The sequence below is a fragment of the Passer domesticus genome, chromosome 14 (genome assembly GCF_036417665.1).
Source record: "Passer domesticus isolate bPasDom1 chromosome 14, bPasDom1.hap1, whole genome shotgun sequence".
Taxonomy (NCBI): domain Eukaryota; kingdom Metazoa; phylum Chordata; class Aves; order Passeriformes; family Passeridae; genus Passer; species Passer domesticus.
In genome coordinates this window covers 16,384,808-16,398,624 of record NC_087487.1, presented here as the reverse complement: position 1 = coordinate 16,398,624, position 13,817 = coordinate 16,384,808, and the positions used below count along the sequence as shown (strand labels likewise).

Here is a 13,817-nt window from a genome sequence, read left to right as displayed (position 1 = left end):
TTAAGTAAAACATTTTATTTTAGTTTCTTGTTGGTTGTTGGTATTATTGGGCTTCCTGCCCAATTCCAGCCAGGCTACCATATGAACAGTGAAAACAGCCAACATTGTTAATACAATAACAACAACAACACTTGGCACTTCCAGCCTTCCCTTGGTCTCAGAATCTTACAGCAATTTACACATATTTCTTGGCTGCACCATGTCACAAGGTGGTGGAGCAGGCAAGACTGGCCATGCTTATTTTACAGGTGGATAAATCAGGGCACAGAGGGATTCACCTGCCTTTGCCTGGCTGCTAGAAAGTCAGTGGTGGGATCCAGAAGTCCTGAGGAGAAAACCACTTGCAATTACTGTTTCAACTTCTTTCCTCCCTCCTTAATTGCTGTTGTTCTTTACAGGTTCCTTGTAGCAGAAGAGGACTTGTGCTGTGAAAAATCAAGCAAATCATATGGATGCAATCATATGCAAATCATATGGAAAAGGCAATTAAGCATTGCTTATTGTTTGTAATTTAAGAAAGCCTGGTACCATTTCTCTCCAAACAGATTTATGGTGGTTTACATACAGCAGTATGGACCTATTTTTGGCCAGCTGAGATGTAAAGTTTGCACTTTAGGGGGTTAAAGCAGTAAGTAACAGAAGGATGTTTTAGTTTCTAGATCACCAAATCTGGCCCTTCAGACACATGGAGAGACTGCTTTGCAGGGCTTCCAGTGATGGGAATGTAAGGAAAACACTTGTGCATGGGATGAGGGGTTCTTTTATGAATGCACAACCTCTGAGTTGCCAGTGGCATTGAGCTTTTATCCTCCCATCATCCTGATCCACCTTTGGAAAAGATATTCCTTCCCCAGTGGCTGGGAAGGGGGCTCTGGTAATCTGGAGTGGATTTATGTGGCCAAGCTTACAAAAAAGGACTTCAGTCTTCAGCCTGAAAAAGGGTGAATCAACTTTTGGCCTGCATCTGAAAATACCTCAGATGCTGAAAGCTGAGCAGAGCTTACCTTTGCTGATCATGGTATGGATACAAGAGGAAAGTTTTGCAGAATACAGAGTCTCCCTTCACACAGAAGGGTTTAATTCCTAAGATTAATAAATATTTCTCACTGGTGTGCTGGCTAGTAAGTCACTGCTGATTTACCAGATTTCTGCCACGGCCAAATAATTATTTTTCTCTTTAGCCTAAAAGAGAGAACTTTGATATCTAGGAGCATGAAGTGTTAAACTCCTCTTAGGCAGCGAGGTTTAGAAACAAAATCTCACACAGTGCATATAAATATCATCTGTATCCAGACCCCACCAGTGTGCATTGTAATTGGCACTGCTGTGAATTATCTGCTGCTGATACACACCAACACCCCCTGATTTGTCAGCTCAGGTGCCCCTTCCTGGCTGCAGAAATAAAAACATAACACCCATGTGCAAACCTAATGGAGTCAGTATCAGAACAAGCTTTTAGGTCTGTGTGCATGTATGACAAGAGTACCAGAGGTGGAAACCTGCTTGCTGGAGATGAGCAACTGGCTTCAAAAGAAACTCAGGAGTGAAAGATTAAAGGGAAGACGACCATGAACTCTCCTTTCCCCAAAGAAGTTCAAAGCTTCCTGATTTAGGTTCTTATCGCACTATAAAGAGGGGAAGCAAGGAAGATAAAAATTTAAAAATAAATGATCTTTAAGAAATTATCCTCATCTGAGTGTCCTCCAATATGTCTGGTCCTCTAAGTGTTAAGTGAATTGTAACTAGATCCTAGGGAGACAGTTGCAACCTGGTTATCAGTGGCAGTAAATGGAAGATAATAGCCCCACTAGAGAGTTATGAAATGGCTTGTCTTTGAGCTGCCAAAGTGTTTAGGCTCTCTTTTATTATATTCACAGCAGTAATCCGATATGTCCTGACTTCTGTCATCTGTATGTAATGCTTATCAACTCTCTGCCAGTGATTCACCCCCTTGTCAGGGACAATTATTCCTCAAAGTGCTGAGGTTACGGCTGAAGCAATATTATGACTGGAAAGAAAATACGAAAGGTGCAGCACATCACAGCCAGCAATCTTGAGGCTGACGTCAAAGTGGAGGAGAACATTGTTGATAAAAAAAATAAGGCATAACAGGAGTGTTGCACTGCTGTTCCCACAGCACTCCTGAGCTCTGCTAAGGTCATGCATACCTGTGATGATGGTGATGGAAGATTTTCCCTTCGTTTACTGGAGCTAGGTTTCCATACTTCCCTGGCTAGGTGTCTCTCTCAATTTCCATTCTATGTCCCCATTTAAAGCCACTTAAAACTGAAGAGGCAGCGTGTGTTCTGTCCCTCTAAATTTGCAGACAGGAGCTCAGCCTAGGCAATTCATTTTCCTCCAGAGGATCATAAAATGAAAAGCATAATCTAAGGGACAGAGGGCCCAATTTGCAATTTTCAAGTTGCCTGAAATTACAGTAACACCTGCAGTGAAATTCTGCTCCAAGCACACTCCGACCAACTTTTTCCATCACTCTTTTAGATGCCTCAGGCAAAACTGAAGTAAATTTTGATCCTGAGCTTGTGACTAGGGGAGAGCACTGGGGAGGCTCAAGTCAGTGTCCTGGCACCACGAGGGCAGTGCTGGGGAGCAGAAGGAAACTGGGAGCAGAAGGAAACTGGGATCAGAAGCTCAAGGCCATTGGGAGAGCGAGGGGCTGTGGCATTTCTTTGTCTCCTCTCGTAGCAAGGGCTGACTGTGGCTTGGCAGCTTTGTCAAGGGCAATGAGGAAAAGCAGCTGGTCAGTGAACTTAATGGTGAGACAGGGAGGCCAAAGAGGGGTGGCAGATGGTCCCAGGGGCCGTCCAGCTGACCAACAGCAGCACCTATGCCCTGTGTGCACATGTGGCACCAACCCAGGACGGGTTCTTAGGTGTCAGCCAGCACATAATTCACTGGAAAGAGGGTTTCAGCCTACAGAGTAACAGAAGTGGAGGAAAACAATACCTCTCTGTGGTGTTTCGATAGTCCTTGGGCTCTGTAAGTACAGTGCAAACTCTGTATTTCAGTACATTTTGCAAACAAGGGGTTGAGCAAGGCCATTTCCCTGCTCAGAGGGTCACACGGGTCCAATTGCAAGGTCGGGAAGGCCCCAGTGAGAAGGCAAAACAGCAGAGCTGGAGCAGAGAAGGAGGGAGGAGGCAGCCAGGGCTGAAAACAAATGATGTCCCAAATCAGCTGGCCCAAATCAGAAAGTGGAGCCACTTCTCAGAGTGCAAGCCAGACCTTTTGCAAGGTTTGGTGCTGCCACTAGTGCAGGGATGTTTGGTGCTTCCAACAGGAGCCCACAGGAGTCCCAAGGGTCATGAGCAGCAGGGTCAGCTGAGCTTCCATCAGGAGGGAAACAGCCTCCAAAAGCACTGAGGAGAGGGAATGAATCACTGTGCCTTGTCTAATATATTGCAGTAATGTAATATAACAGCAATAACCCCCAGAGTACCATCTGGTGAACTTGTGACTAAACACAGCTTGTTTTGCTCAAGGCACACAAGCAATGGACAAGTATATATTTTATTCCTTTGCTTCACCCTGCCCAAGCACAAGTGGTAGCAAAACTATTTCTGGGAATTTTAGACCATCTACAAATCAGAGCTGTGAGCAGTTATTTCTCCCCTATGAAACACACAGGCAGCTCGCTCTGCAGGAGGGTGCTCAGCAGCATAAACTCCTGAGTCTCAGTTATGGCCACCAAAGTAGACAGAAGCCTGATCTCAGCTGTTCTCTCCCTGTTTCTGACGCTGCAAAATTCCCCATTAAAGTCCTGTGTGTAGGTGGATGTTTCAGGTGATATTTCCCAGGGATGCAGGAGGCCTGACTCACCCATGGAGAATATTGGTGACTAGCTGCTCTGACCTTGGTCAGAGTTAATCCTGCAGGAATGAAAAGGTTCAGATTTCAGCACTCACTGGAAGAAAAGGGAAGAGAGGAGGAGCAGCCCCCTACTAAGATAAAGACATGACCAGTGGCTCTGCCATCAGTTACAGCATTGCTTGCATTTGGCATTACATTATGAAAATATCTATTCAGAGGGGAAAAGGAGATCAAAGAGAACATTTCCGCAGCGCTGACTTTAGCTCCACTTCACTCTGCTCCCTCTCCTCCTCCCGTCCTTGGCGTTTCAAGGCTCCTGCTCTATTCATCCGCTCCGTGCCACCCCAGGTTTATAACACCACATCATCAGCAGCACTAATAACCCGTGATTCTTTCCCCCTATTGTGTTTGTCAGAGTCAGTAATCTGGGCACTACAGCAGCACAGCACTGAAAAGCTACAGTGTGTTCCTATAGCAACGGGCTAATCCGCAGGTGGAAGGTGATTGGGCACCTTTTGCACCGGAACAATAATTTGAAAGATCTTTTTCAGTGTGCTGTTCTGCAGCATGAGTTCATTGTACTGCAACCCGCCACGAATCGTTATAAGCTGTCAGGAAAATGCACAAATCACAGCGAGGAGAGACGACGCCTTCCAGCAACAAGCCCTTGAAATATTTCACGGCAGGTTAAGAGGCCAAATCGTGTATGGCGAGATGTATTGTATAGGATAAAACAAAGAGCTTGTATAATAAGCCAATGCTGACAGTCTCCAAGTCAGGGAATCCCAGTGAAGTGTAAGGCTGTGCATGAATATGAGTTTTCCTGAGCTGTGGAAGGAAAACAGCCGTAATAAAAGAAAGTGCTGGGCAGAGCTCCCACATTCGACTCTTCCAAAACCAATTACTCCCACCTGGCTATTCCCATTTCTCCTAAAACATCTCTTGTTACAGAAGAGAATTTAATATTCTCTAATTGAAACCTCTAATTTAAGGCATTTGCTTGATATTTGCAAAATCTGAAATCCTGGCCTGGACTTTCACAGGGGGATTAGATATCATAGAAGTGTCAAATTTTTGGATATCCAAAATCAAACTAAGAAACCTTCAAGAAATACACAGCATGTTTCCTCTGAAAGCCAAGCTTTGTTATATTTCTCAGAGTTAAGTAGTCTGAACTTGAGGTAGGGAGTGATCTTCCCTGCCCATGGCAGGGGGCTTGGAGTGAGAGATTAATAAATTATCTTTAAGCTCGCTTCCAAACTATTCTAGGTTTCCCTGATCTTTCCAAGTAAACCAGCCCAATCCATGGAGCAAGTGCAGCACAGGCAATGAGAGAACAAACACCTTCATACCAACCTCAAGCAACAGTCCCTGTCCTTTGCAGTCTATGTCTAATTTCTACTCTTTTTTCTTTTCTTTTTTCTTTTTTTTTTCCTTCTTTTTTAAATACTGGACCAGAAATAGTAGATAGAGATAGAAACCTCTTTAAAGCTCAGCTGTAAAAGTAGGTGCATTTCCCATACAGCCATTGCAGTGGAAAGTGAGAGCCAATCATGGAAATGATGTAACAGGCCCTGTCACAGGAAGGAAAAAAAGGAAATCTGTTAAAAACTTCAATAAGAAAAGAGAAATAGCACAAGGGCTTCTTTACCTCAGTTTAATCACATTGAAGAAAGAATGTCTTTATTAAATGCCTGGACTTAATAAAAATGTCAAAAATTCTCATTGCATAAATCAGCTCTTTCAAGATTTGCTGGGGTGATGGAGAAGAAAACTTAAAAATAGAGGGCAAACAGAAGTTTAGTTATTAGGCTATAACTTCCAAAACTGCAGCTTCAAAAGCTTCCCTACATTTACCAGCCAAAGACCCCAACCTGGGATGCTTCCATCTAAAGCAGATTTCCTAAATACGAGACAATGAAGTCAGTGTCTCATTTACAGCTGAAGAGTTTTATAAAGCAACGTGTCCACTGAGAGCTGAATCAACAAACAAACAGTGCAGACCAGATCCTGCTTTTATGACCTGTTTTCTCATCCCAAAGTAGGATGAATAAAATGGACGAGGCAGGTTCACCTACTCACTCCAAACCAACAGAAGAAAAGCTGGGATGGGGTCTTGTATATTCTCCCCAGGGTATTATTAGATTATTAAATATTCTACAGCAAATATCAGTGTCTTCCTCTTTCTTCTCCCTCCTGCCTTACACCTACCTTGTAATTCAGGAAATCTTCCCAAAGAAAGTTTAACTGAAACAGGCAAATGTCTCAGAAATTTTCTTAACAAATTCCAAAAAAATATTAAAAAACTTTTGACCATCTTTAATTGTGAAATATATTGATTGTTCTTCTCAAGTAGTTCATGCCTGCAAATGACATATTTTTGTTCCTTTCAGAGGACTTGGATAGATAGCATTGTTTTTCTTTCCAAAGCACATCAAAGAGCCCAAATTTTGGCAGGCTTTCTGTTTTCTTAAAAAAAAAAAAAAAAAAAAAAAAAAAAGAAGGGGGGGAAGAAAGAAAAACATCAGCAAAACAAAGCTAAGAATAACTGCTCTTTTCTGAAGAGTTGTGGGCTTCTTCACTTCCAGATTCATGTCATGGTGCTCACTTCAGGGAGCTGCTGAGACACAGAGCCTGGAGGTGGGGAGGAGGAGAGGAATGGAAAGATCAGAGAATTGGCACGGGACACAGAGCCTTTCTCCTCTTGATGTTCAGGCTGAATCTAGACACAGTCAGTCAGAACCCAGTGTCATCATGATTTTTAAACACTTTCATGGGCCATGCAAGGTCACACTGTGGCCTCTAACACAGGGGACAAGTTTCCACATATCTGCAGCTGCTACCTCATCGACAGCTCTGCTGATAGCTGCTCTCCAGTTTGTTGTATCTCCATTTTGTAAGTGAATAAATTCTAGAAATTGGCTGGATTTGGGTTAAGAATAGCCCTTTCTTTTCAGGACAAGGATGTACAGAAAGTACTGAGGGAGCTGAGTACCTCCCCTTTCTGCTCAAATGTTCAGGGGAAGTAGGTTGGTATTGCTGCAGAAAGGTTTTCAATTTTGAGCATGTTTTTGCCCCTGGACCCATTTTTCTTGATTTCATTGCTCAGCCAGTGATTATGATTTACTTATCACAGACCTGCACTCCTGTGGCAGGATCTGAATGTCTGTGCTGTTGGTAAAATATCGTGCACTATTGCCAGATGTTAAATATGAAGGAATAACATCAAAACAATGAGAAAGAAATGCCACCAGCTCTTACTCTGTAAAGCAACTTTTATCTTGATTTACTGTGTAACTGGGCTTATTTACTGGTGGTAGAATCAGATTATTTTAAGGCTTAAAATTCTCCTGGTGATTGTGGTACAAGTGGCAGAGTTTCCAAAGGTTCCCAAGCAGAGCTGCTTTGCTCTGAACTGAGAATAAGATATGAGGAAAGGCTCAGAAAAGTGAAGATATTCTGAGGCAAATGCCAGCACTGCCTGCTCTATCACCCAAAATGTGGTGTCACACTGAGCTGAAACGTGCATGGCCTGCTCTGGGGTAAAACTACTTTTGACTTTATGGGATTTTTAATGGACTGTTGGCATCCAGCAGCCCAGACACAGGGCTGCAGGAGCTGGCAGTGCATGGCATTCCTGGAAAAGGACACCATGGACCTGCAGCCTGGTCCAGTTCATGTCATGCCCACACTTTGGGGAAGGAGCAGAAAGACACAAAGACAGGGCAGCTCACACAAAACCCACTGAACTTCTCAGTGATAAACAAAAGTGCATCACTTGGCTAACTTGTAAATGACTGGGGCACAGAAAATGTCCTCTGGATCAAGATGACAGGGTTCACTTCTGGAACAAATCACACAGTATCTGAAGTTAGGCTGTGACCTATTGCTTGGTACAATTATCTGACCTCCTAACAAAGCCTGGTGAAGATGGCAGTGATCCTGCATATAAAACAGAGCCTGGTGGAAAGTTGCTATTCTTCAAACCCTGCATCTAGACATCTTTCAAGTGATTTCAGAATTTAGGGTGAAAGTGGATCTTAGGCCTTTTTTTAAAAAAGCCATTTCAAATCCTCATTCATATCATAAATGCTTTTTTCTCCTTTCTTCTGCAGGCCACTGAAATCTCTGGGGCCATGACATTGTCTGGCACTGAATGCAGCCCCTTTTTATCATTATAAAGAAATAATGAAAGCATATGGTGGAGAGGCACTCATATTTCAGTCTATGGTGCCTTCCTCCTTCTCCATAACCAAGCACTGAAAAATATATACTATGATGAGAACATTGAATATTTCCAATACACTAACAGAAAATTCCTAATAATTCAAAGTCATCCCTGCTGCCTAGCTTGATTGTAAGTTCAAAGTAAAAGAAACCAAACATATCTTCACTTTTTTGCATTAAACATCAGCAAGTGACCTGTATTTTATTACAGTACACAGCTGTTTTATCACATAAGTAAATAAATCACCATTGAACCAACTTTGGGAACGAAGATTTTGAATAATAACACAATTAAGTTTTCCCACAAAGTCCAAATAGCCCACTTGCTCATAGTTGCTACAAGCTGTGATTCCCACGTGAAAGATATCAACTTATTTCCTTTTCCTGTCAATCATCAGTACCAAGTGGGGCCCTGGTATGTCAGGTCATGACCTTTCACTCTGGGCATGAGCCTGAAAGTCACTAGTGAATCAACTAGTTTAATTATTTAGGCTGTTTTTAATAAATATAAAAATGTGGCCTTAAATATTTCACATGCTTGTTCAGTTTGGGCTTTCAAGGTCCTCTCATCGGGCCCACCAGCCTGAAAGTGTCCTCTTATTGGTAGGAAATCAGTCAATTAAAAACCAAATCCAGCTTTTGGAATAAGGTTTATTTTGTTGATTTTGAGCTTCCTGGCTTGGGTGTCACTTGCTTGTTGGTTTAGAGGACAGGCTTTCTTTTTTTTTTTAACCATAATGCTGTTTTTAATCATCACCACCAATGGCCCATTTGCCTACCTCCCACAAAATGATCCTTCCTACAGATGCCAGCACAGGATTCACAGATTTCCATGTATGGTCTATTTTCCACATCCTCTTCACCTGTGGGAAAAAAACCCCAAGCAAACAGAAAAACAAGCAGAAAGAAATCCAGTGTAGCACAGTCCATATAAAACAACTCTTAAAAATATTTTTGAGTAATGTTGACAGGTTTGCTACTGGGTCCCTTAGCAGTGGACAGTTTAATTCCATTTTAGGTCAAAGTGTGATGACAGCCTTCCTTTGCTAAACTTCCTAACAATCTCTTTCAGCTTCTAACTCCCATAATCTAAAAATCTAGGCCTGAACCAAGCTGCTGATTCTGTCCAAGATTCTGCGCAAGCAATCTGCAGTAAACACAACCACGTCAGTACAAAACAAGTGATGCTTTCCCTGGATGTCAGGGGCAATGATTTATATTCTACAACCCACTTATGCTTATTGCTCAACAAACTTTCCAGCTGGTAGATACAGGACAGAATTAAACTTGAGAAACTAATTGATGGTGTCTTTTTAAAGAACTTGGACTGCCAGAGTTAACTTTGCTTCTGAAATTTCCTGAAATGTACAGAACTTTCCCAGCCTCTCTCAGATTTATTTTGTTCTTCTTTCCCCTGGTGCTCTAGGACTTCTCAAGAAAGTGAGTGTGAAGGGCTGTCTCTATTTATAGATGATAAACCCAATTCTTATCTTTCTCCCTTCTCTCCCTCCTGCCATGGTCCTGCATCAAAGAGAGGACTTGGGGAAAGGGAAGAGAGATGCTCCCAGTCTGAATTTTCCTATCCCTCTCATGGGCTGCTGGATCTGCAGGAAACATCAGCATGCCAAAATTTGCTTTTCTTTCAAGCAGGAGTATTAATCTAAATGATGAACTATATCTCAAAAATGAAAATGCTGCAGTGTAGAGATCATCAAAGGTACTTTAATTGAATTATGCTTTGTTTGGGACAGTAGAAAACATTTAATCTTGATCCTCTTTGAATTCTTCATTTTGCCTTAATGGCTTCAAGGTGTGCACAATAGTACCTTAGAATTCACAATATAATCAAACAAAAGTCAGCTGAAGCATTCTATCCTTATTGAATTAAAAGTGTCCTTGCCTGATAATGCTGCTTCTCAGCAATTTCAGCAAAACTGCTGTAGTCCAGAGAAATCTTTCCCATTCATCTAAGTCTGCACTCACTGATGAAAAGCTGCCTCCTAAGAAGTTCTCAATCCTCCTCCCTCAAGATGCACCAGCAGCAGCATGTGTTCCTGGCATGTGAGCCACCCCCCAGCCTCCTGGAGGAGGGGAGATCAAAACCAAAGCGTCGATCCGAGGATCCACCACTTTGAAAGGAGATCTGGGAAGGCTCCGAGGGCAGCGGCGGTTCCGGGGGGCTCCGGGGATGCGCTGCCCTGATCCAGCCTTTCAAACATTGACCCCTCCTGCACCAGAGAGCAGCCAAACCATTAATGCCCAAGGAAGCCGTGGACCAAATCAGACAGGTTAAATAACTCAGCTGTGAACACAGAACCCCATTATCATTTCTGTGAGGCCACTCTGAGCAGCTGATTCATCTCGGGCAGTTTGCTCTGGACCAGAGGTCTCCACCGCATCCATTTCAAGTTTTAAATCAGATGAGGGTGAAGAACTCTGCACTCAGACACTGTGTTAGGAGGTGCCATATAAAAGGAGAGACAGGCAGAGAGGCTTCTATTAAAGGCCCTTATTTCCCATCATATTTTACTAGCTCTATTCTGACATGATTACTGATTTCAGTGGAATAAAAGCATTCAATGAAGTAGAGTTAGGAAACTGTATAGCCACTATTCCCTTACAACACACATTTCCCTGGTAAACATGTCCTGGCTTTGCATGCATCTGATGGGTTTAGTCAGAGAAAAGCTGTATTTATCATATATTTCATTACCATGTATTTACAGCCCCGTTTTAGAAAACAGTGGGAGTTTCCTGATCCATACTTATTTTTTTATTCCTTCTCTGGTGGGGATTCACACCTTTTCTTACCTGAGCCTAAAGGCAGAAGAATGCTTCCAGATCTTCAGCAATCTCTGACAGATCACACCTTTTGCATACTACCAAAATATTTACTGGACAGGAAACTTATGTGAGTCCTGAAACCAGCCTGGAAGATGCCAGAAACAACTGCAGCTTACAGTTCTCTGACTCTCTTTCAATATGACTATGCAAGGAAATGGCCATTAGAAAATAGGAATGATGTGATTACATTGCTCCTTTTCCCTTGGACTATTATTTCATCTATTAGGCTATTGCTTTTTAGGCTTTATGTGCGTATTCAGCAATTCCATAAATAAGATTTTCATTATCAACATTGAAATCCCCAACAGTTTTCAGCTCCTAATGAGGTCTTTACCGTTCTCAGGCAACACTTGGAAAAGCCTTTTATATGATAAAATGAAGATGTGAGAGAGACTGAGCAAAGTGTATGTGTTGCCAAAGGCATTACTTTCAAACAGTCCTCAGTCTCTTCACTCAAACAGGTGGTGATCAGGTTCTCATAAAAAAAGAAACAGACTTGAAATTATTTCAGTCATCCAGCCACTGGAAAAAAAATAAAAAGAAAGAAAAGACAAAAAATGCCGTTACTATAATTTTTGCGATCTCCAGAAAGCTCAATGTAACATATTTAGAAGAAATTTGCAAATATTTTGATGATAAATTATGGCTTCCTGTAGGATGTTTCTAATAGTCACCCCCTCTTCTCTCAAGTTTTAAAATGCTAATGCTTAGGAAGCATGGAAAAAAATAAGATCTTTGAAATGACATAACAAATTGATATATACAAAAAATGGTTCCCAACACTCCTGTACACAAATGCAAGTAAAGAGCTCCCAAAGTGCTGAGAAAAGGAGATAAAAGACAGGCTCAAGCCAAAGTGCAGTATCTGAACAGATTATTTGAGAGGGGAAGGCAAGAGTGGTTCAGATTTTATAACAGCCTCTTTGCCACACAGTGACAACGTGCTGTGTTCATACACCAACAGTGGAACGTGGGACCAAATTCTGCACTGGAAGCAAGTCTGTACTTGAGGAAGGCAAAATATTTCCAATTTAAGCTGAACTTGCAAGCTTAAAAGCCTAATGAACATTGTAAAGGTCACAAGAAATACAGGAACCTCAAGTGACACTGTTTTGTAGAAAGGTCAGACATTCTCCTTCAATTAAAATTAAGATGTATTTATATCTCTCATACTTTGCATTAAAAAACAGGGGCTGGGTTGCAGGAGCTGAGAAACTATCAGGATTCCTTCTCTATCTGATTTATTTTGAGATGCCAAAATAACCTTGTGGAGTGGGAAGGTGAAGGGGATAAGCAGCTTGTGAAAGGCAAAGCAGTCTCATGGCTTTTACCAGAGGCTGAATGTATGGAGGGCCCAAACCCAAGGAAGTGTTTGTGCCCATGGAGACTTAAAATAACCACACAGGGCAGCCAGATCCTGGCATTAATGCTGTTTTTGAATGTCTAAAGTCACAGTGAGTTTTATGGCTAACTGCCATGATGCTCTTTGAAGATTTAAGGAGCGTTGCATTTCGTTTGAGATAACATGCTTTTGCAGTTGAATGGCAAGTTCCATAAATTCCTCTGGGATAAAATCTGAAGTAAACATCACAAAGTTTTGCATGGGCTTCTTGCAATTTGTTTTGGAGCTTTTGTGTCAAACAGGACTGGAAAATGGCTGGCAATGTTTTATTTCACTTATTATACACAGATTTTGAGCATGCAAGTCTAAGCAAGAAATGGTTGGAGAGCACAACTGTGCTGCTTTTTTTCTTTTTTCTGGACTAAGTGGCAGTTTTAATTAAAACAATTATACAAGTCTTTGTTTTCTTCGACTTGTTTGATTTAGTTGGTTTCTTTAGCAACAAACAAAGCTTTCATGGCTTCTTCACATTTGCACAGAATATTAATGTTGCTGCCTTTGATTTCAGAGTCTTGTAGACTTCAGCAGTCTCTCAGCACTTCAGTCCCTAACACGGCTGAGGTTTTGTGAGCAGCAGAGATGGGGATGTGGATATCCCTGCAGGTGGGTCAGGATAATCCCAAATACGGGCTGGGAAGAGGGTGGGTGGGGAGCAGCTCTGAGGAAAAGAACTGGAATCTGCTGGAGCAAGTCCAGAGGAGAACACAGAGATGCTCCAGGGCTGGAGCCCCTCTGCCCTGGAGCCAGGCTGGGACAGCTGGGGATGCTCACCTGGAGTGGAGAAGGCTCCAGAGACATCTTAGAGCCCTTTCCAGTGCCTAAAGGGGCTCCAGGAGAGCAGGAGAGGGACCAGGGACAAGGGATGGAGACACAGGACAAGGGGGAAAGGCTTCATATTATTCTGATTCTAAGAGATGCTAAGTAGCCCAGTGGGGCAAAATAGACAGAAAAAAGAGGTGATCTAATATTGCAAAAAGCCACTTCTGTCTGAGAATTCCAAAGTTTGCAATGTCAATAACCTTCAAAATCTTCTGATGCACTTTATAGCTGGCTCAAAGTTATGGGAAAAATAAGATTAGAGTGGTGTTGTTTCTTTTTTTTAATGTAAAGCTTTTAATTTTCTTCCTTATTTTATTTTTAAACATTTTTGATCAGCTCTACTACAGCACATCATGTTTTCCATTGACACATATATGCCTGTGTTTTAAGTATCAATTCATTTATCTCCAGAAATGTTGACACAAAAGATAAGAATCAGTATAAAAAGAACTGGTTTAATTTTGATGCTTTTCAAATGAAAAGGGAGCTTAAAAATGCATTTCCCTGTGAAGATGTGGGTTCAGAATTTGGCTCACACCCACAATAAAAGTAACAGTGGTATTTAGTTTCTCATCACTAAATCTACATGGTTTATTCCAACAGAAAAAGTAAAATAAATGTCTGGGCATTGTGGCTGTGCCCCAGAGGAGACATTTGGGGTGGAGTGGGCAGAACAGGACGGGCAGTGCTGGAA

At 42.0% G+C, this 13,817-nt stretch overlaps 1 long non-coding RNA gene across 1 annotated transcript; it reads right to left on the bottom strand.

The window, feature by feature from the left end:
* LOC135280547 (uncharacterized) lies at positions 1–10,863 on the bottom strand. Its single transcript, XR_010347433.1, has 3 exons — positions 8,838–10,863; positions 5,313–6,465; positions 1–425 (listed from the first exon to the last, which is right to left on the bottom strand). It is a non-coding gene; the product is annotated as an uncharacterized LOC135280547 (long non-coding RNA).
* Between the last annotated feature and the right edge of the window lie 2,954 nt (positions 10,864–13,817).